We start from the raw sequence: 25,000 nt of genomic DNA, 5'->3' as shown, positions 1-25,000 counted from the left end.
TATCTTTCCCTCCCATCAGTGACAGCCGCGAGGGGTCATCCAAAAAAAAACCACACACGTTATTCAACATTTTAACCTGCTGACAACCAAAGGATGTTCCCTGCCTTCATGTAATCCGATGCGATGCCGACCATGGACAGCATGGAACGTCCTTAGTAAATATCTTTGGCGCAACTTGTCAATTATTGCAGTTGCCTTGATGCAGAGGCAGTCCCAGCAATAGCCAATGTGTGCACTTCTCACCTTGTGATCGCTGTGATGATCTGCAAGGTTCCCAGGCCTTCCGGCTGCAAATACCGTATATCCCGGCGTATAAGACAACTTTTTAACCTGTGAAAATCTTCTCAAAAGTCAGGGGTCGTCTTATACGCCGGGTACTAAAGCTTACTGAGCCGGACTGGAGAATCACGAATCTCTAGGGGAGGGGAGAGCAGAGAAGCCACCTCCCCTGGGCTGGTCTTCAGGGCCGCGGCGAGGTGGGTGCAAGATAGTGATCTCCCCAACTAGCCCTCATCAGCGGGCGCCTGATGAGCAGGGCGGGTTGGGGAGATCACGACCTCCCTCTAACTAGCCCAACATTAGGGAGCTGGAGGTCTGGCAGGGTTAGGATACAGATCCCCTGCAGCGGTGCAGGGGACCTGCATCCTACTCTCCGATATGCTCAGACAGCCTCCCCTGCCGGCACTTTCCAGGGGGAGTGCCGGCACGAGGGGGGAGTGCCAGCACGAGGGGCTGTCTAAGCGCGTTGCGCAGACATTCACCGGCAATGCGCATAAACCCCCGCTGCCGGCACGTCTGCTCGGTGTGCTTTAACAAGCTCCCTTGTCGGTAATTCCCACGGGGGTGGGGGATTCCCGGCAAGGGAGATTGTTAAAGCACATCGTGCAGACGTGCCAGCAGCGGAGGTTGTTTACGCTCGCTGGTGAACGTCTGCGCGGTAAGCTTTAACAATCTTCCTTACAAGTGCAGAATGGTATACAACTTCCAGTGCCGGAAGTGCAGGCACCGGAAGTTGTATACCGTTCTGCGTAGAATAGATGTCCTCTGCCGGCCCCGGGAGTCTGCACTGGTAATTCTAGGGGAGGGGGGCATATCTCGGGAGGCGGGGACAAAGAGTGGCAGCATATCTCGGGGGGGGGACACACAGAGTGGCAGCGTATCTCGGTGGGGGACACAGAGTGGCAGCGTATCTCGGTGGGGGACACAGAGTGGCAGCGTATCTCGGTGGGGGACACACACAGAGTGGCAGCGTGTGTAAAGGCAGGGGTGTGTGGTGAGGGCAGTGTATAAATGTGTATGTATGGACAGGCGTATGTTAGTACGTGTAGATATATATAAATGTGTGTGTGTGTAAGGGCAGTGTATGTATGTATATGTCTGTGTATGGGCATATGTGTGTTTATAAGCTGGTGTGTACGTGTATATGTGTGTAAAGGAAGGGGTGTGTGAGGGCAGTGTATGTCTATACATGTGTGTGTGGACAGGCATATGTTAGGGAGAGCTGACCTACCCAATCCAAGCAGGCTTTGTATGCAACAACCAGGCAATCACCAGTAAGGTACATCGCTTGCCGTGATTGGCTGGTTGTTGTATACTGGGTAGAGGGGTAGTCTTATACGGCGAGTATAGCCCAAACTCTATATTTTAACTGGAAAGTTTGGGGTCGTCTTATACGCCGGAATATACGGTATGTTGGGTTTCACCGAACATGGCCCTGTGCATTACGGCCAAACATCTCCACTTTGGTCTTGTCTGTCCAAAGGACATTATTACAGAAGTCTTGTGGTTTGTTCAGATGCAACTTTGTAAATCTAAGCTGTGCTGCCAAACAAATCATACTGGTTCAGTATTTTTCTAATTTTGCTGCCCATGAACTTTAACGTTTTTTTTTTTACCCATATATCAAGATGATAGTTTAGTGTAAACATGCATCCTAATTATTTATAAGCGGCTTTACATAAAAATGTCACTTTTATAGAATTTGGGCTGCCCAATATTAGAAAATACTATCCTGTCATGTTGGTGGAGGAAATTAGCTGTCCTGTATGTGCGTAAATGGTTTTAAGTTCCTGCACTATAAACAAAAAAAACAAACAAAAAAAAAATATCACTTCTACTACACTGTCCTATTCTTAATGAAGCCAAAAAAAAAAAAGTCGGAAAGTCGCTTTGAACGTAGCATAATGACATAGGCGGGGGTTGAAGGACTTGAGGGCGGTGAAGCTGATTGAGAGAAAGAGGGGGACACAGTAGAGAGAGGCTGCCAGGCTGACAGACTGATTGCTTCTGAGGTTTGGGAGACATCAATGCAAGGATACGGAGGCCATAGAAAAAAAAAGATAAAGGCGAGAAATATTACTACTATGATAAATAACTATGCTGCTGCACATTATATGAAATATGTACTATACTCATTACATATACTGAACTCTGTCTTCTTTCGCCAATACATGCTACAATCTTTGGCTATAATATTAAAGTTGGTTTGACTTTAAGGGATATTTTAAAAGAAAGAGATGGAACAAGGGTAAGAGAAAAGAGAAGGGGGAAGAAAAAAAAAAAAAAAAACTATCGAGACCACTCTCTATCTACACAACTTATACTCTTTATAAGCACAATGCCTCAAAAACCTACGCAAGCCTCTAAAACTATATGTTTGCTGGTCATGTGAGAAAGTCACTAACTATGGAACATGGTCCTAGGATTTTGTTTAAGAAAGTAGACAATATTTTTATACCTGCGACTTCAACTTCAATCCTTCTACACACTTGCTGGCCTCCTTTAAAACAGCCTCAGCCCTAGTGATTCATAGTCTTCTTGCCACAAAGAAAATAGCTAGAGAGTGGAAACAATATAAAGAATTTATACGGCCCTATTTTATAAACCAGTTATGTTATCAGATTAAAATAGATCACTTAAGAAAATCCAAATGTGGGAAACATGCCAGAGAATAATAGAGACTGAAAACAGCACATATAGGTCAGATTAATAAATAGACTTGTAATTAAGACATTCCCCTCCTTAATATCATGAACTGTTGACCTGAAATTCCATATATTAGAAATAACCCTCGTCTTATAATAGGGGTCATCTTATAAATCAGACCTCAAATAGGTCTGACTATGAGACTAAGATCCTGATCCCCCGCAGTGCTGCAGGGGACCTGGATCCTCCTGACTTCCCCCCACCACTTACCGGTGCTTCTGAGTCCCTGGTGTGTAGCCAGGGCAGCATGTATACATCTACGCGATTCGCGTAGACAACTTCCGCTTCAGCCAAAAGGAGGTGCGGTTAGCAGCGGGGTTTGTCTGCGTCCATCGCGCAGACCTTCCCCGGGTGTCAGAGAGGAGAGTTCCGCGCACTGGTGCGGGGAATTCTCTCTGACAGTCAGGGGTGTATGCGCAATGGACGCACACAATCCCCGCTGCTAACGCACCTCCTTCCGGCTGCAGCGGAAGTTGCCTACGCGAATTGCGTAGACGTCTACCCGCTGCCCACACAACACCCAGAGTCAGGAGCACCGGTAAGTTTTTTTTTTGGGGGGGGGGGGTGTTAAATGGGGGGCATAAGGCATTTCTGTAGGCAGAGTGCTCTATGAAATGCCTATTAACCCCCTTAATGCCCCTCTGCCTCCAGAAATGCCTTATATCTCCTCTATATGCCACTCTGCCATTTCTGGAGGCAGAGTGGCACATAGGAGGTCAAAATACACATCATGGGGCACAGTAGCATATAGAGGGTTAAAAGGCATATCAGTGGCATATAGGGGGTATAAGGCATTTCTGGGGCAGAGTTGCAAGCCTGGGGGCAGATGTGCATAACTGGGGGGCAGGTTGGAAAATAAAGGGAAATAAAAACAAAAATATTTTTCTCAATCATCATTCTCAATCTCCGATGAGGCACAGACAGTGTGATCTCTATGCACGTCTGTGAGGACCCGCAAAGAGATCACAGTGTGATCGGTGCAGGGGGGTCGCGGGGAGGGGAGTGAGGAACCAATGTCCCCCCTCCCATCCCGAAACAGAGAAGGAGAAAAAAAAACCCAAAAACGGTTATTCATTTAAAAAAAATCATTAAAATAATAATAAAAAAATGAATAAAGTGAGCTAGGAGAGGTCATTGTGACATCACTGACATTAATAACATGTTCAGGAGGTCCCTAAGAGGACCTCTAACCATTATAATTTATATATATATATATATAAATTACATTCCCATTGTCCTAGCATAAAATCCACCCAGTATAACTCTCCTGCCCCCGTTCACAACCCTCAAACCCGTTAAGCCATAAGCATAAAAAATGTACACTTATAGTAAGTTCCCTGCTGCTGGGAAAGTATGGAAAATCTACCGTATATTCCGGCGTATAAGACGACTTTTTAACCCCAAAAAATCTTCTTAAAAGTGGGGGGTCGTCTTATACGCCGGGTACTTACCAAGCCGGAGGTTCCCACGAAGCCACCAATCTCTCTAATCACTACGCGCCGGCTATTGAGGCCGAGCGCAGGGATGCCGTCATGTCCCGGCGCCCGGCATCAATTGCCGGCGCGTAGTGATGAGGGAGCAGGGAAGCCCGAGGTCTGGCACTTGAGACCTCGGCTTCCCTGCTCTCTAATCACTAGGCGCCGGCTATTGATGCCGAGCGCAGGGATGACGTCATGTCATACACACACACACACACACACACACACACACACACACTGGTGTGTGTGTATATATATATACATATATATACATATATATATATATATATATACATATACACATATATATATATATATATATATACATATACACATATATATATATACATATATATATACATATACATGTGTGTGTAAAGGCAGGGGTGTGTGGTGAGGGCAGTGTATAAATGTGTATGTATGGACAGGCATATGTGTAGATATATATATAGATATATATATTATATATGTGTGTGTGTGTGTGTGTGTGTGTGTGTAAGGACAGTGCATGTATGTATAAGTCAGCAAATCAACCAGCAAATCACCGGTAAGGTACATCGCTTGCCGTGATTGGCTGGTTGTTGTACGCTGGGTAGAGGGGTAGTCTTTATACGGAGAGTATAGTCCAAACTCTATATTTGGACTGTAAAAGTTGGGGGTCGTCTTATACGCCCAGTCGTCTTATACGCCGGAATATACGGTATATAAATTAGGTATTTCTGAAATCAGGACACCTGAATTGACACACTTGGAGGGGATTTCCATCAGTTTACCGAATTTTGTGAGGATACAGAGGGAAAATGTAAATAAAATGGTGTTTTCTTCTAATTTTTGCTAGTTTTTACTAAATTTCTGATTCTAAATTTTCAGCTAATCATCCAACTATGGTATCAAAAGAAAGCTCTATGTCTCCTTGAAAAAACAATATATAGTTTACATGGATACACTATTCACAGGAAAAGAGAATAATCGCTAAACCGACATAGCGCAAAAATGGCAAAATTGCTCTGGGACTTGAGGTACCAAAAACCCCTGGGATTGCAGGGGTTAAAATACCTGGATGTTAAAAACAATTCATTTCTTGTTTTTATTTCCCAACCTACCCATGCACTGAGCCCGGACTTGCCAAGCTTCCTCCCAGATGCCACATAGCCCTGATATGCTATAGCGCACTCAGATTTACAGCCTCGTTCACATCACACACAATACTTTTATAAATAAATAAATACAGGATTAATCTTCACTGCCCCCAGGATTTTGATTCCCCTTAGTTTGCCCCCCCCCTTTTCCTCTAACTGCACCTCAAGTAAACCTTATTAAATAAAATTAACCCTCAGTCCTCAGCATTAAATTAACCCCATCAACCACAACTGCCCCTAAGTTAACCCTGAAGACCCCATCAACCATATCTGTCCCTAAATTAACCCTAACAACCCCATCAACCACAGCTTCCCCTAAGCACCCCATTAACCACAGCTGCCCCCAAACACCCCATTAACCACAGCTGCCCCTAAATTAACCCTAAACACCCCATTAATTATAACTGCCTCTAAATTAACCCTAAACACCCCCATTAACCATTACTGCCCCTAAATTAACCCCCACCTCCCCTAACTTTCAGCAGCCCAAATATTTTTTTTACTCAGATGAGTGGCACAGCCATGTGGACCCTATAAGGAAAGGGGCAGGGCCAATCTGCCCGACTGCAGGGAGGGACTGGAAGAAGGAAATGGGCAGGGCCAATTGTCAGTGACTGCAGGGAGGAACTGTAAGTAGTAACCGCTGATGTGAGTCACACTGAATAAAAGGGATTATAAAACGAGGGGTATTTTTCCAGAGCATTTGCTCTGAAAAAACCCTCATTTTATAATCGCTAAAAATCGATTCAACTAATTGATAATGAAATTCGTTGGCAACGATTTTCATTATCGATTTTATCGATTAGTTGTTGCAGCCCTAAACTTTACCCCAAACCTGTTCACCCCACAATCCCAGAACTTTTTGCTGCCACCACCAAGTACTATTTAAAAATAAGGCGCCTAATTTAGTTAAAAAACAGCACCAAATTGTAAGAAATGCTAACATGATAACGACAGCAATCCCCGGAAGATAGGATCACAAAGACAGAACTGATTAATTTAATTTGACAAAAATAGTCACAGTGCTTTACAAAAATAAATGGTAAAAGACATACGGAAGTACATACAAAACAGTATAAAATTAAACAGGGATAAAACACAGTAAACTTACATAAAACAATGTGGCAATTTCTTGATGTTACTGTGGCTTCTCAAAATATAAAGAAGTTTTAATATAAAAAAGTCCCACGTTGCCATGTACGTTAACTGGGGGGTAATCGTGCCCACCATGTTATTAGAAGCGTACCAAACACCCCCTACCTACCAGATAGCTAGGTGACCTATTGTTATTTCTCAGGTCTTGTTAAATTCCCTCCTGCCAAGTTTGATGTCAATCTGAAGGTGCCCTTCAGATTGACATCAAACTTGACAGGAAGGAATTCAATCTGAAGGTGCCCTTCAGATTGACATCAAACTTGGCAGGAGGGAATTTAACAGGACCTGAGAAATAACAATAGGTCACCTAGCTATCTGGTAGGTGTGCCACAGCCAATACAGAAAAAAATCTTCATGTCATTCTACTATGGAAACTTATCTATCTTTCTCAAATCATAACTCTGAAGATGTCAGGTGCTAAGTCCCCCCCGGTTAGAACTTTTTTCTGCATACATCTGTTTAACTGATTTCTCAGCTCTTAATTGACAGCTGACTTGAGGAGAATTTTCCACATTGGGACAAGATATGAAATCTTGAGTACAAAAAGCAAATTACATTTTCATACTATTTTACCACATAAAACTACAAAGATGCACTAATTAAATATTATTTAAAAACTAAATTTTTGAGTATATTTTTACTGAATGAGCACATATTAGAATATTTTTTTTTTATAAGCCAGGGCTCGACAAATCCCAGGCGCCAGGTCGCCATGGCGACTCAGAATTTTGTCCTGGCGCCTAGGAGTTTGTCAGCCTCTTACGTCCACAAAAAAATCCCCCCGCGTCAGCACGCGGGGGCGCTGCTGCTGCTGTCTGCCCAGGAGTCTGGGCAGACAGCACAGCCACTCAGAGCCCGCCCCCAAGCCTGAGATCACTTCCACGGAGTGATCCTGTAGGCTGAAACCGCGATTGCAGGAAAACCTGCAATAGCGTTTTCAGCTGCCACAGGCAGCTTCAGGAAAGGGGGTTGAGTGTTGATTGGGTCCCCACACAAGTGTGGGGACCTGACACAACATCCCCCTGCTGCCTGATTGCTCCATGAGAGCGACAGGGCAGCGTTAACCCCTTAAATGCCACGATCGCAGCATTTAGGGGTAAATTCCCGTTTTGTACTGGGCTCTGCCTGGAAGCCCAGCAACAGCAAGATCGAGCCCCCCACAAGCCCTTTGATGACTGCTGTAGGCGATAGCGGCATTTAGGGGTTAATTCACATTTTGTAAGGGGCTCTGCTGCTGGTGGTCTGCCTGGAAGCCCAGGCAGACCAGCAACAGCAAAAACGAGCCCCCACAAGCCCTTTGATGATTCCTGTAGGCATGGAAGCCTATAGGAGTCATCAGAGACTCCCCCCTGCAATGGCTGGTCTAGAGGCAGCTTCAGGGACAGGGGGAGAGGGTTCCAACACCCCCCTGCTGCCTGATCGCTCCAAGAGAGCGACAGTGCAGCGTTAACCCCTTCAATTCCACAATTGTGTATAACACATTCGTGACATTGCAGGAGTTAACATTTGTCCCCACAAGCTTGTGGGGACTAAATATCAGTCAATGCTGTGCTCCAATGGAACATCAGCATTGAAAGCGTTATATATATATTTTTATTTTTTTATAAAAAAAAAAAAAAAAAAAACAACAACAAAAAACAGCACCGACTTGAAAGTCCAGGGTGCTTCCAGGTCAAATGCTGAGTTTAGTAAGTGGGCTGATTATGATCAGATCACTCCTGACCAACTGTTTAAAAAAAAAAATCCTGGCTCCTAACTTTTTTAGCTGTGTAAAAATACACAGAAGTGGTATATACAATTATGTATCTTTCAAATGGCATTACAGTAAAATACATTACACAATCTTAGGGCTGCAACTATTTTCATAATCGATTAGTTGGCCGATTATTTTTTCGATCAATCAATTAAATCGGATAAAAAATAAATGTAAATTTTGCGTTTATTTAAAATAGTTTAATGAACAACCTGGCCCCCCCGTTACGCACATTTGAGCCCACGCTTGGCACCCTGCCCCCCCTAGATATGCCTTATACCCCCAGATATGCCACTCTGCAGAGTGGCAAACTCCATACATCATCATATACACACACACACATGCTAATGCCATACTGTAACACAAACACCATACACGCTAGCATCACACTCTTAAAAATAAAGCCAGTACGCAGAGGAGGAAATTCCATGGGAGTTTTACTCCCATAGCAACCAATGCACAGTTTTCTCTTGTGACTTATTGTTTAAGCTCCAAACCAACAGTAAGACACAGCAGGTCTAATTGTGCTCTCTTACATGTGTAAGGACTTAAGGCTGGGAAGGCCATGGGGACTCGAGGTATACTGGGTGCCTCCTGGTTAGGTCTACAGGTGCATGCTTTTGTTGGTATGTGCGCCAAGTATCAGTTTAGACCCTTCATGCACTTTATTTTTACCCATCACTGCTCTAGCTTAAGGCTAGACAGAGTTACATTTATAAAACCAGTCATAGACTGGCAATTGGTACTACACATTTTTTCGCATGCTCAATAGCATATTTTTAAGGGTTTTTTTTATTTTATTTCATTTTTGCAAAGTGGAGTCATGTCCCTTGTTGTGAGGTGGGTTATTCTTTCTGGCTTCCACCTCTCCTTGAAAATTTCAGTGGGCCCTAAAGGAGTCCATGCTCCCCCCCTTAATTTTCAACTAGGTAGAAATGGGGACATTTAGCCCCTTCCGTAAGAGGAAGACTGGGGACCCGGCTTACACTGTGGTCCTATTGCTTTGGATCACCAAAAAGCACAAGATACCCCAGCCTTCTGAAAAACAGCAAAAAAGTAAAACAAATAGCTGCATGTTATTATTTATGGTTTTATATAGCACCATGAAATTCTGTAGCGCTGTATAATGGGAGTGAAACATTCTGGCAAATCCAACCCTATTTGATGCTCAAAAGCTACTTATACACCGTATTTGCTCGATTATAAGACGACCCCCCAAAATCTGAATATTAATTTAGGAAAAAAAGAAAAAGCCTGAATATAAGACGACCCTATAGGAAAAAAGTTTTACCAGTAAATGTTAAAAAATGTAATAGTTTACATGAATTAATAAGAGCTATGATTAAGAAAAATATTTTTTTTGTTTTTATTTCCTTGTATTTTCCAACCTGCCCCCCAGTTACGCACATCTGCCCCCAGGCTTGCCACTCCAATATGGCACTGTGGCCAATGATATGCCTTTTAACCCTCTATATGCCACTGTGCCCCATGATATGCATTTAAACTAGGGCGGAAACAACTAATCGATAATAAGCGATAATGAAAATCGTTGGCAACGATTTTCATTATCGATTAATCGAATAGATTTTTATCGATTATAAAAAGAGGTTTGTTTCAGAGCAAATGCTCTGAAAACGTCCTCTCCTTATATAATCCGACCTCAAACAGAGATCGGATTATAACACTAGAATCCAGTTCCCCCGCAACGCTGCAGGGGACCTGGATTCTCCTCACTGTCGGCCGGTCTCTCACTTCCGTCTCTCTCCCCCCTCCCATACATCACTCTGCCTCTCTACCCGGCTCCATTACTGACAGGCACTTTCCCTGCAGCTTCATAGAAGCCTCAGTGTAAGTGAAGGTGAGCAACGGAGTCTGTCTGTGCTGACAGAGAATCATCCTCTCTGTCAGCCGGTGAGGGTCTGCATCGCACAGACAGACTCAGTTACTCACCTTCACTTACGCTGAGGCTTCTATATAGCTGCAGTGAAAGTGCCTGTCAGTAACGGAGCGGGGTAGAGAGGCAGAGTGATGTATGGGAGGGGGGGAGGAGTCAGAGGGGTGTATGGGAGCCACCCTCCCATACACCACTCTGCCTCCTCCCCCTCCCATACGCCACTCTGCCTCTCTACCCGGCTCCCTGGTGTCTTGTCAGCAACGGAGGTTCACAGGAGGCAGAGCGGAGTATGGGAGGGGGGAGGAGGCAAAGTGATGGATGGGAGGGGGAGGAGCCAAAGTGATGGATGGGAGGGGGAGGAGGCAAAGTGGAGTATGGGAGGAGCTAGTGTGGTGTATGGGAGGGGGAGGAGCCAAAGTGATGTATGGGAAGGGGAGGAGGCAGAGTGGTATATGGGAGGGGGAAGAGGCAAAGTGATGTATGGGAGGGGGAGGAGGCAGAGTGGTATATGGGAGGGGGAGGAGCCAGAGTGGTGTATGGGAGGGGGAGGAGCCAAAGTGATGTATGGGAAGGGGAGGAGGCAGAGTGGTATATGGGAGGGGGAGGAGCCAGAGAGGTGTGTGGGTGAGTTATAGTGGTGTATGGGGGGTATTATGAATTTCAGGGCATATAGGGGTATAAGGCATATCGATATTAGGCATTTCAGGGGGTAAAAGGTATATCAGGGGGCTCAGTTGTATATCACTGTCATATGAGTATAAGGCATTTCAGGGGCACAGTGGAATCTGGCATATAAGAGGTATATATGGGGGCAGAGTGGCAAGCTGGGGGTCAGATGTGCATAACTGGGGGCAGTTTGGTAAATAAAAAAAAATTTAAACAAGGCTTTTTTTCTCAGTTTTTATTAAATATGAAAAATAGTTAACATATGAATTAATATTTACTAATAACTTTGTATTAAAACCTAGTTTGAGAAACACTGTTTGGATTCTTGTAGCTTTTATTATTATGTCAGTAAAATAAGAAGGTGAATAGAGAGAGGCCATTGCAATAAAGAGATGAAAGTGTAAATTGTACGTTTTTTTATTGCAATTTTTCTTCAATTTAAAATAATGTAATTTTTTATCCGATTAATCGAAAAAATAATCGGCCAACTAAACGATTATTAAAATAATCGTTAGTTGCAGCCCTAATTTAAACCCCCTATGTGCCACTCTGCCTCCAGAAATGCCTTATACCCCTATATGCCACTCTGGCATTAAGGGGGTTAAAAGGCATTTCATAGAGCACTCTGCCTCCAGAAATGCCCTATGCCCCCATTTAACACCCCCCCACACACACACTTACCGGTGCTTCCAATTTCCTGCTGTATATCGGGACAGCAGTCTTCCTTCTGCCTCCCCCCCATTTAACACTCCCCCCCCCACCCCACACACACTTACCGGTGCTTCCAATTTCCTGCTGTATACCGGGGCAGCAGTCTTCCTTCTGTCTCCCCCCCATTTAACACTCCCCCCCCACCCCACACACACTTACCGGTGCTTCCAATTTCCTGTTCTATACCGGGGCAGCGGGATGACGTCCACGCGATCCGCGTAGAAAACATACGCTGCAGCCGGAAGGAGGTGTGGCTAGCAGCGGGGGTTGCCTGCGTCCATCGCGAAGACCTTCCCCGCACCGGCGCCGGTGGACGTCAACCTGCTGCCCCGGTATACAGCAGGAAATTGGAAGCACTGGTAAGTGTGTGTGGGGTGGGGTGGGGGAGTGTTAAATGGGAGGGAGACAGAAGGATCCAGGTCCCCTGCAGCGGTGCTGGGGATCTGGATCTTAGTCTCATAGTCAGACCTCTATTTGAGGACTGATTATAAAACGACCCCGATTAGAAGACGAGGGGTATTTTTCAGAGCATTTGCATAATCGAGCAAATACGGTAATAAAGGAGTCCATATAACAAGTAAGGAATGATATTGGAGTTACCTTGTATATATTTATATTCTATTTAGAAAATGGAAATTTTTTACTCACCGTAAATTCCTTTTTCCTTAATACAGTGGCAGTACGACTGGGTAGTGTTCTCTCCTGTGGACAAGATGCTTAAAAGAATAGAAAGGGTTAAGTCACGGAGAACTCCTCCTACTTACCCATAAAACCCGGCTTCCCCTGAACAGCCCCAGTAAGTAACAAGAACACAAAACGGCTTGCAAAAATAATATATCAGGAATAAAGGGAGGGAAATCCGTACTGCCACTGTATTAAGGAAAAAGGAATTTACGGTGAGTAAAAAATTTCCATTTTTCCTGTCATACAGTGGCAGTACGACTGGGATGTAACAAGATCCCGTAAAAGGGGAGGGCAATAAATTCCTCAGGAAACAACAGCTTGGAGCACCTTATGCCCAAAATCCGCTGCTGAGGATGAGAAGGCGTCTAGCCGGTAGCGAGGAACGAATGCATTGAAAGACGACCACGTAGCTGCTCTGCAAATATCCTCTGTGAAGCGGAAGCCTTCTAAGCCCAAAAGGCAGACACGGCCCTGGTTGAGTGGGCCGTGATCGGAGATAACAAAGCTAGGTCAGAGACATGGTAGCCCATGTGAATAGTTTCCGTGATCCATCTTGACAAGGAAGCCTTAGTGGCAGCCTTACCCGCCGAACGACCATACCAAGAAACGAAAAGCTGGCCGGTGGAACGGATGGAGGAAGTCCTAGCAATATATAACTCTAGAGCTTTCTAACATCCAACATATGCCACTTAGCTTCATCCGTAGAGGAAGGAGACAGACAAAATGATGGAAGCACCAAGGGCTGATTAATAAGGGACTTTGACAAAACCTTCGGAAGAAAGGAGGGCTGTAGGTGGAGAACAACTTATCCTGATGGAAGATGGTAAACTTGTACGAGGATGAAAGGGCTTTGATTTCACCTACACGTTTGGCTGACGTAATCGCCACAAAGAACACAGTCGTTAAAGAGAGGAGTTTCAACGACACTTGTTCCATAGTTTCAAACGGAGCAGAGCAAAGGGCGTTAAGAACTACGGTAAGATCCCAGGAGGGTAAGTGAGTCCTTCTCTGAGGACGTTGAATTGTAATGGCCTTAAAAAACCGTCTAACCAGTACATGAGAAGCCAGGTCTTCAAGAAAAAAATGATAGATAGAGCCGATACCTGACCATTTAGAGTCAAGACACTAAGGCCTGTAGAAAAAACACCTTTTAAAAACATCAAAAATGGAGCTGATGGAAGGAGGAAAAACCGAAACATCCCTAGCAGGAATTTCTTCCAGACCCGAAAATAAATTTTTGAAGTAGAGCCCCTGACAGATCGTAACAGCAAGTCAGAAAGATCCTCCGTAACACCCTGGCCACGAAGAATCATCCTTGAAGTAGCCAGGCCGTCAACTTGAACATCTGGAGATGATCTGGAGGAAGATTGCCGCCGTCCAACAATTGACCCGAGGGAGGCAGTTCCCAATACATTAGACTCAGTTGACTAAGAAGGGAGAACCAACTGCGGTTCTGCCAGTAAGGGATAACAGCTAATACCCGAGCCCTGTCCGAACGAATCTTCAGGGAATTAATGCGACAGGCGGAAACGCGTATCCCAGATGGAAGTTCCACTTGATGGACAGACCGTCCAGGAAGTCGGGCAAATCCTGCCTGTTGATTGAGGCAAAAATCGGTACCTTCCTGTTTCGCCTGGAGGCCATCAAATCTATATCCGGAAGGCCAAATCTTGAAACCATGGAGGTGAAGGTTCTTTCGGTCAAGGACCACTCTGCTTGAGACCATCTTAGGCTGCTTAGATCATCTGCAATGAAATTATCGCAGCCTCTTTTGTGGGTGCCGAAAAGTCTTCCAGATGAAGCTGGGCCCAACTCATTATGGGCGAACAAAGGAACTTGCAGGCTCCTTACTCGTGTACCCCCACATATGTTTCCATATGCGACTGATGTAGAGTTGTCTGACTGAATCTTCACAGAACGACCTTCCAATCGGGGCCTGAAGGCTACTTGTGCTTTAAGAACCGCTTCAGTTCCCGTAGATGGACGAACGAAGCAAATCTTCCGGAGACCAGATTCCTTGCCTGAAGTGATAACTTAAATGGGCGCCCCAACCGATACCGGAAGCATCCATGGTAAGAGTTATCCAATTCCGAGGACGAAAAGAAAGGCCTTCTGAAAGATGAGAAGAGGTCCTCCACCCGGAAAGTTGGGATAAGACCTGACTCGAGATAGTTATGTCGCGGTCTAGGTCCTCCTCTCGCCTGGACCAACCCTGAAGAATATCCCACTGAAGGGGGACGTAGTTGAGATCTTGCCCACCTGACTGCTGGGATGGAGGCTGTCAGTAGGCCTAAGACGCTCATGGCCTTCCTGATAAAGCAAGTCGGATGCAATTGAAGCGATCTGACCTCTCATGATTTTCCTGATCTTTTCGGAAGGCAGAAATAGACGTTGGGAAATCGAATCCACCTCTAGGCCTAGGAATTGGATCCTGGTGGAAGGTCTGAGGTTGGATTTGCTGTGGTTGATAATCAAGCCGTGCACTTCCAGCAATCGCATTGTGGTGACTAAATCCGCCCGGAGCTCCCTTGAAGATTCGGCCTTGATGAGCCAGTCGTCCAGGTAAGGAACGATGGAAATCCCTTTTTCTCTTAGAGAAGCCGTCAAGGGACACAAAATCTTTGTGAAGATCCCTGGGGCCGACGACAGACCGAACGGAAGGGCCTTGAACTGGAAATGAATTTTTCCTTTATACGGGTTGCAAACTTGAGAAACTTTCTGGAATGCTCCGCAATTGGGACGTGAAGGTAAGCGTCCTTCAGGTCCAAAGTAGCCATGACGTCTCCCTTCTGAAGAAGGTGGGTGACTGAAGAAATTTCTCCATACGAAAATGGCGATACTGGATGCAGCTGTTGACTCTTTTAGATCCAAAACGGGTCGAAAGGATCCGTCCGCCTTTGGGACTAGAAACAGTCTGGAAAAGACTCCTTGGAAGCGTTGAGAAATCTGAACTCTCTCTATAAACCCTTTTGATAGGAGAGATAGGCTCGCCGAATGTAGAGCTACATTTTTCACCGAGGAAGGATATGAAGAGATCAGGAACTGAATTCTGGGAAGGGAGAAGAGACCGATCCTATACCCCTCTGAAACGATTTTCCGAATCCAACTGTTGTGGGAGAACAACTTTATCCTGATACCAAGGGCTGATTAATAGGGCCACGACGTCTCCTATAGTCTGTTGCCAATTATGCTTGAACTGCTGCAGCCTTCTTCCCACTTCGTCAGAACTTTCTTTTCTCTTATTTTTTGGGACGGTCCTAGAACTTTCTCTCTCCGTAGAAATTCCGAAAATTCTGCGATTTGGAAGACGTCTGGAAAGGCCTGGTTGTCTTGTACGGATATCTCCTATTCCATCTAGGACGTCTATCCTGAGGAAGAGCCCTCTTGGTCTCCGACATTTGTTTGATTAAATCTTCCAATGGTGCTCCGAACAATTTACTCCCCTCAAAAGGTAAGTCACATAGAGATGCTTTGGAGGCTGAATCCGCCGTCCAGGATCTCAACCATAAGGCTCTACGAGCCACAGACGGTAACCTCATATTCTTAGCTGATTTCAGAATCTTGATCATCCGGAAAACAGTCTTCCAGGGCCTGTATCCAACAACTCTGTGCTCTAGACACTGCTGTACTGGCCACTGCCGCTCAGCAGCAAGAAGTCTCGACTCTTCTATCCATTGAGTCCTTCAGACCTGAACGAGGTAGAGGAGTACGAAGATTGCAAAATTACTCCTGGTGAGAGATCTGATCTGGGGGAAGACCGGGATCTCCTGCGTTTACGGGCAGATTTACCCGGAACCCTCGACTGAGCCGCAGAGACCTGGATGCTAGGTTTTCCTGAAACCATCCCAGGAAGGATTGCAAGTCCTTTTGTTTGTCTTAGTGAGTTGCTCTGCCCAGCAGGCATTACACATCTTTTTTCTGCATCCATCTGGCAGAGGAGTAGCACACTCAGAGCAAGCCACATGCTTTGATTTAAAAGTGTACTTCTAGGAATGGGAGCAGATTTCTTGTCTTTATATCCAGGTGAAACCGGACTAGACATCTGGTTAAAGACAAAATACAAGCGTAAATAAAAAATATATAATTTTTTTTTTTTTTTTTTTTTTTTTTATATCTTCTGGAGGAAGAGAATATTGAAGGAAAAGATAAAATAATCTTACCTCCAAATCCTCAGAACCGTGTGGGGGGGCTGGTGACACGGTATCCTGTGCTGAGAAATGCCCATGCAGACAGACAGGAACGAAAAACAACCTTTATAGGTTTGAATTTGGCGCCCTCCAGAAGATCCGATTTGCGCATGCTCAGTAGCGCGGTCGGATCTTCGGTGGAACGCAACGCCACCCGGGCGTGTGTTCCACCTATTGCGCATGCTCCTCTTCCAGCCGCGAAGAAAAGAAACTCCAACACAACCCTCCGTAACGTCCATCGCTACGGAGGGGACCTCGCTCTGCTCACCACCCGGGGAGCAATCGGAGGCTGCAAACCCCCAGGCAACAACCCGTGTGCCTCACCAGACTTCTGATCTTCGGGGAAAATTCCCCAGCACAGCATCAAGTCCGTCCCTGTACGGGACAAGAAGAAAACTGGGGCTGTTCAGGGGAAGCCGGGTTTTATGGGTAAGTAGGAGGAGTTCTCCGTGACTTAACCCTTTCTATTCTTTTAAGCATCTTGTCCACAGGAGAGAACACTACCCAGTCGTACTGCCACTGTATGACAGGAAAAAAAATGATCTTGATATGTAAAAGTAATGCAATCTTATAGGCTACAAATCTTTTCGTTTTTCTTTGGCCTATTTTTCTAAACTCAACTTTTTGGACAAAGAAAGAACTCAACTGCTTCTCCATTTTCCAGATTTTCATAGTTCCACTCCTCTCAACAAAGGAGAGTACAAATGGAGACACATGTAAGATATTAACAGTCTATACATCAATGAAGATTATCACTGCAAAGGATAGGGTCCAAAAGAATCCTGAACCTAATTCCAAGGAAGACTTCAGGGAAGAACACATACTAAAAAAGAAGGGAACCTCCTCAGGCTATAGCTGTGTAACCCAAACATCTAGGGCCAGGTGATTCGCTAATCCTAGATAATTGAACGATGCAAACAAAAGTGGAGTACTGAATGCTAGAATGCTAAACATGGATCTAGACATCTTCAAGTTTAAAAAAAAAAAAAAAAAAAAAAGGAAACTTTTTCTTTTTTTCTGTCATATTAAGACTCCAAAGTGCCAATCTTATAGGAAGGAAATCAGGGAAACTGCACCAGCATCTTCTCCAGGAAAAATCTCTATTCTAAGAATACTGGTGGTTGCTAGAAAGGTAAATAACTACAATCTCGCCCAGCCAGCACTGAAGACTGTCCACACTTCCTACTGTTGCCATGAACTCTCCCTGCTTCTCTCCCTCATCACTACACCTGCAGCAGCACTAAACCCCTGCCCACCGCATTCTCCTCTTCAATCCCCTCACCCTTTTCACCACACCTGGACAAAAAAATAAAAAAAACAAAAGCTAAAAATGGATCTTAAGAAAAAGACAAACATTTTTCAATGCCAAACCCCTGGACTAGCCCAGCACAGGCACTGGATAACACTGTGTAATAAATTACACAGTGTTATCCAGTGCCTGTGCTGGGCTAATCCAGGGGTTTGGCATTGAAAAATGTTAACCTAGCCAGGTATTTTTTTACAGCTTGCCCTCTTGAGCCACACAGACTGACCCATATCTTTTATATATCAGAACCAAAAGTTCATTCAGGTTCAGTCTCAGTTATAACTCCCCATAATATGGAATTGAGGATAATGGCCTTATATGCTTGATTTTTGTCATCTCTAGGACTCAATGGAATCTGTATATATCCTCCTCTCTGGCAGCAGGTTGAGGTCTGTGCGATGTGCTTCTATGTCGGAGCACCGGCGTCACATGACCTTCTGGTGCTCATTCATAGAACCCCCACAGAAGTGCCGGCTGCAGCAGCGGAGGTTGACCTCCACCGGCTGCCACCACTACACACCAAGGAATCTGAAGCACGGGGAGAAGTCTAAGGAAGCACGGGGAGAAGTCTAAGGAAGCACGGGGAGAAGTCTAAGGAAGCACGGGGAGAAGTCTAAGGAAGCACTGGTAAGTTGGGGGCGGGTAAGAGTGGCATACGGGGGGGGATGTAAGGGCTTTTCTGGGGGCAGAGTGGCATATAGGGGGTTACAAAGAATATCAGGGAGGCAGAGTGGCATATAAGGGGTTAAAAGGAATACCAGGGAAGCAGAGTGGCATATAGGGGGTTGAAAGGAATATCAGGGAGGCAGAATGGCATATAGGGGTATAAGGCATATCTGGGGGGCAGAGTGGCATATAGGGGGTATAAGGCATATCTGGGGGGGCAGAGTGGCATATAGGTGGTATAAGGCATATCTGGCAGCAAAGTGGCATATCAGGGAGGCAGGTTGGCAAATAAAAAATACCTTTTTACCCCCCTAAATTAATATTGGGGGGGGTCGCCTTATAATCGTGTACACACACACACTAAGGGCTAGTGACACTGGAGAGGAGGAACATCCGACTTGGGGATACAATTGACTTTTTGGGAAATCTACATAATCACTCCTGAATATTTCTGTCTGATACTTTCAATGGCTTTTCTTTGTAACAATGCTAAATCCCATCAAACCTAACAAGGGCATTGGGGTTCCTGCAGGTGACTTATATGGGAGGTTTTATATGATTAGGTTTTTCTGGGATTCTCATCGTTTATTTTCACAAACTACATTGTGTACTCTTAAGTATTACGTCTAAATCTTTGTTCACACAAAATGACATTGGTCGGCTTCAAAGATGTGCTAAATAACACATGGGGCAGGCTGACCAGAAAAAAAATGCACATCTCCCAAATGTGGCCCTTTAGGCCCCAAACAACCCGACGACCCTATGCATCACTGTACCCAGGACATGTTGGTGGGGTGTTCGACACTGACATATACAAAGAGCTGTAAATTCATACCTGAAGTGCAGTTTGTGCAAAAGAAACTACTACTGCAACGTTTCACAAAGGCTGGTAGTAGTACACTGAAATAATTAATTTAAGAAAACATCAAACATATATGGTTCAATCTGGGTAAATTGAACTGACACAAATATTGACTTATATTAAATTAGAAAGAAGAAAACTACAGCTTAACATGAGCACCACGGAAAAGGGGTGAATGTTGTACTGGGTGTTACCGAAGCATCCATAAGCTATAGCCAGCTCAAAACATACCGTATTTCCTCATGTATAAGACACACCTTTTTTCGAAAAATTTGGGGTCTAAAAACTAGGTGCGTCTTATACAGTGGTTGTAGATTGTAGTTACTACTTCCCAGTCCCTCTCTGCAGTCACACTGACAATTGACCCCGCCCCTTTTCATATAGCATCCACATGGTTTAGCAATTCATCTAATATGAATATTTGGGCCGCTGAAAGTTAGGGGAAGTGGGGGTTAATTTATGGGCAGTTATGGTTGATGGAGTCTTTAGGGTTAATTTAGGGGCAGTTGATGGATGAGGATGATGAGGATGAGTTTTATGATAATTTTTTTTTCAAATTTCGGGCCCCAAAATTAAGGTGCATCTTATACATGGGGAAATACTGTAGCTTGGAGTGGTATTTGTGGAGTGTTTGTGCTTAAGTGAAAGACAGAAGGGTTGGTGTCAGTGACCCTTGCACACCCACACCCTATGTGTGCGCATCTCTTCTAGAACAAGGAAGCTGAATGACCTAAACACCCTAGACAATGAGGTTGACATCCCCAGCTTGATGCAGTAATTAAAATGAGTTGCATCTCAATAGAAAGGTTTCCTACTGAAATTTTCAGAAAAAAAAAAAGAAATGAACAACATAGAACTGACGGCAGATAAGAACTTTCAAGTACTGCTATGGGAGCAGCTATGGCACCATCATATGCCAATGCCTTTATGTACAGTTATGATTATAAGACGACCCCCCCCCAAATCTGAATATTAATTTAGGAAAAAAAGAAAAAGCGAATATAAGACTACCAGTAAATGTTAATTCATGTAAACTTTTTTTTTTTTAATAAAAGCTATGATTGAGAAAAATATTTTGTTTTTATTTCATTTTATTTTCCAACTTGCCCCCCCCCAGTTATGCACATCAGCAGCCAGGCTTGCCACTCTGCCCCAGAAATGCCCAATACCCCTATATGCCACTGTGCCCCATGATATGCCTTTAAACCCCCTATGTGCCACTGTGCCCCCAGAAATGCCTTATACCCCTATATGCCACTCTGGCATTTAGGGGGTTAAAAGGCATATTATGGGGCATAGTGGCATATAGGGAGGCAGATGGCATATAGAGGGTTAAAAGGCATTTCTGGAGGCAGAGTGGCATTAAGGGGGTTAAAAGGCATTTCATAGAGCACTCTGCCTACAGAAATGCCTTATGGCCCCCATTTAACACCCCCCCAAAACAAAAACAACTTACCGGTGCTCCTGACTCCTACACGATTCACGTAGGCAACTTCAGCTGCAGCCGGAATGAGGAGCGGTTAGCAGCGGGGGTTGTCTGCGTCCATCACGCATACACCCCCCGACTGTCTGAGAGAATTCCCGCACCGGTGCGCAGAACTCTGATCTCTGACTGCCGGGGAAGGTCCGCGCGAAGGACGGAGACAATCCTCGCTGCTAACCGCACCTCCTTCCGGCTGCAGCGGAAGTTGTCAACGCAAATCGCGTAGATGTCCAGGAGGATCCAGGTCCCCTGCAGAGCTGCGGGGGATCTGGATCTTAGTCGCATAGTCAGACCTATTTGAGGTCTGATTATAAGACGACCCCGATTATAAGACTAGGGGTATTTTTCCACAGCATTTTCTCTGGAAAAAACCTTGTCTTATAATCGAGCAAATACGGTATTTTGGATGCATACCGACCTCAAATCAAATACTATACACGTTTTGTTGATTATATTTTCTTAATTTGGTAAGACACCGAGGAACAGCTTCAACACATGGTGGATACCCTCAATAGCTATGACACCAATGTCAAGCTTTTGCTTACACATCATAGTCATTTTATTCCTTTTTTAGATGTAAGCATATACAGAGACACCGATAACAGCTTGGGGGTATACCCTGTAAAGAAAAGATACTGACCAAAATTCCTTGCTTTTACCATACAGTCACCATCCACTGCACCTTATACGAGCTTTACCTATTTCCCAGTACCTTAGAGTACTAACTAAAATATAACAACATCACCAACAGGGAACGACAGCAAGATTTAAAGCTAGAGGGTATAAACAAGATTTGATTTGTGCCTTTTGAACAAGGCACAAATCAAAGCAATGGAAGTGTGGAACAGAAAAAAAGGCACATGCCGCTGTGGATTAAGTTATGTGGGTAAAACAGATCCAACACTTCGTGACCGCATCAGAGGTTCTACAATCATTACAGCATTCAGGGATTCTAAATCGGACAAACCAGTTACTTAACATCTTTTACAGCACGCACATCGCCTGCCATGCTTACTCTTTATTGTAATTGATCATGTACCACCATTGCCCCGCGGAGGTTACCGTTCCAACAAATCACTCAAACAAGAGACTTATTGGATACAGCGCTTAGGTAAGGTCTCAATGAATACATTTCTTTTTCTATGTTTCTCTAATATTGAAGTTTTTTATTACAATAAGTTACCTAATTTTGGATATAATAGTTTCTTGCTGTGAGTATGTATTCTGTAGCATTACAGTCACATATAGTGTCTGGTGGAATTACATCTGTTTTTTTTACATGTGAATACATTTTTAGTATAATTTACACAGGCATTTCCTATGGACAGTGTTTATTGTTCAGCCTCTTTTATGATATTGTATCATGTATCTTGAAACACTCGTTTAGCTTAGAACTATATTGTCACTTCGGGTCATGTATGAGCACTATTATGTGGATTATTCATACACCACATATATGTTCTATTCTGTTTTATAGATTTATTTTTCTCATCACATACACACCATGTAACATAGCTTTCACGCACAAACTATTAGTTTAGTCAGTCCTCTTATTATTTAGCTCATACCACTCTGGCACTCAAATCCAGTTATCCACTACACCTTTTTTCCTTTGAAGCACATTTGTTTTTGCTGTTTTCTCAGCACATTTGGTCACCCCATGTCAGTTTTGATTAGAGCACACCCTCATTACAGCTGGTTACCATGAACACATTACACCATAAACCGGCTACACAACCATGTCCTACACAGGTTAGTACTCTTAACTTAATTTATTCAGCTATAAATTTGCCACAGATTGCATCACTGATTGTTCTTGAGAAAGGCTCATTGAGAGCCGAAACACGTTGGACCTTCACCAAGTTAATAAAAAGAAGACCCCCTGAGCACATCAACTTTATTTGCATATATATTTGCTTTATTTACACACACACACACACACATATATATATATATATATATATATATATATATATATATATATATATATATATATATATATATATATATATATATATATATATATATATATATATATATATATATATATATATATACACACATATATACATATATATATACATACACATACATACATATGCAGCCAGGCACCCGCAGTTTGCCGATTTTCGGCCAGCGATATATTGGGTCCGTAACACCAACGCACCCTGGTGAAGAATGAAAAACCATGGAATTTACTGGGTTGATGTATTCACTAGTTTATAGAGACCAAACTCTACAACAAAGGCAATCTGCTTATAACATTTAGCTAGTAGATGGGATGTTAGTGTTTAGCTCAGTTTTCTGTCAGCCTGACCAAACAATAAATAAATGGGGAAAATTGATTTACATACCACAACCGAACAGCACTCAAGTACATTCCTGTGTGCTGCATTAACAAATCACACGCGGTACAAAGATCGATTAACAAACCACCAATAACCTGCCTGCAACTTATAATCCTCTAGAAAACACATAACTTTGTTACTAAAACTAGGTTTCCTGGTTTGATCTACATTATTATTCCCATTATAAACTTAACCCGCACAACTTTTAAAGTTATCATATAGGAAGCCATTACAGTATAGTTACCCATAGTAACTTAGTTTTAATTTGTATACGGAAGTAATACCTGCTGCACTAGGAAGCACAATAGACAAACAAGCGTGTAACCCACAAACAGCATTTTTAAAGCTTAGACGCACGTCTCCATCTCCTATAAAATCTCGCGACAACGTGAAATTAGTGGCTACAGAGGGTTCAAAATAAAATACGTGATTTTACCCGTCTGGGCACTTTATACCCAGTAAGCACGTTGGGACACTTTTTTTCAAACTGTTCTGCTTACGCAAAAAATATTTCTCAAGCGACAGAGTCGATTCGGAACACGATAGTGATATAAATCACGTTAGCCCACACAGGACCAAATAAGTTAATGGTCTTCTGATGGTTGGCAAAACTCTAATAACCTTCAATCAGTTCACGGACAGTCTTTAGACTAAGGTTCCATAAAAATATATGCTTTTGGTTCTTATCGCTTCCAGTACTAATTCCAACATTAGTAATGTACCTTTACCTGGAATAATGTGTTTCGTGCTACCGGGGTGGTAGTTTTCTTCACCCTCCCCCCCAAGAAGCAGTCTACTTATCAGACGCCCAACAAACAGACGGCTCTGAAGGGTGGCAAAAAATAAATAAAACGAATTTCGCTTGTTGTGAAATCACCTCAGGACCTCCCTTTGAAACAGGATGATGCAATATGTTGAATGACAGCTACCCTATCCAATCAGTGGCAACGCGCGTCATGCCATTTAAAAAAAAAAAAAAAAACTTTATTGGCCAGTTAGTGTTTTAGACACAAAAAAATTAATACAGTGGGATATACTCTGATATGTTTCGTAGCCAACACACACCATATGTTAATTTTTATATATTTTGGTTACTATTCAGTTTTATATTTTATCTTTATATTTCAACAGCTAATTACTCAATACAGTACAATGGCCATACCTGAGAAGGAAATCTACCTGGAGTTGTAATTTGTGAGACAGGTTTACCAATATAGACCTCCCTTAACTAGATCAGACAGCTGTAAAAATCAGTGGTGCTTCATTGCAGCTCCCACCATTTGTGTGTGGATCACTATATAGTATAGAAGTTATGCTTTACCATAAGCTGTGGCTCACTATATAATATAGTGATGGGAGTCATGCTGTACCACCACCTGTGTCTGGATATATAGTGTTATGGGTTATAATGTGTCTGTGTCTGGCTTTATGCTCATAGGAGTTGTGCTGCACCACTGTCTGTCTCTGCATAGTTATGTTATGGGAGTTGTAGATAGCTACCATATGGATATGGGGCGTGTCAAGACCCCGCAACCCAGAGGATACGGGTCTTGACCCGTAGAAGCGGTGCTTCACTCGGCAATCTCACATATATGACACATTGCCTCAAGAGAAAAACCATCCTTTAGGCAGCTTAACATGTTGATCATAGCTAGCCTGTGTTGACGTGTAAAAACATTTCAT

The 25,000-nt window shown here is 43.7% G+C and overlaps 1 protein-coding gene across 1 annotated transcript in view; it reads right to left on the bottom strand.

Annotated features, from left to right (window-relative positions):
• Positions 1-24,198, bottom strand: part of CEBPG (CCAAT enhancer binding protein gamma) — a 32,389-nt gene extending 8,191 nt beyond the window's left edge. Inside the window, exon 1 of the mRNA XM_053469104.1 lies at positions 24,046-24,198. The gene's annotated coding sequence lies outside the window, so the exon portion shown is untranslated. The remainder of the gene's footprint in view (positions 1-24,045) is intronic.
• Positions 24,199-25,000: the final 802 nt, after the last annotated feature.

The sequence above is a fragment of the Spea bombifrons genome, chromosome 6, assembly GCF_027358695.1.
Source record: "Spea bombifrons isolate aSpeBom1 chromosome 6, aSpeBom1.2.pri, whole genome shotgun sequence".
NCBI lineage: Eukaryota > Metazoa > Chordata > Amphibia > Anura > Pelobatidae > Spea > Spea bombifrons.
This window is presented reverse-complemented; position numbering and strand designations above follow the sequence as displayed.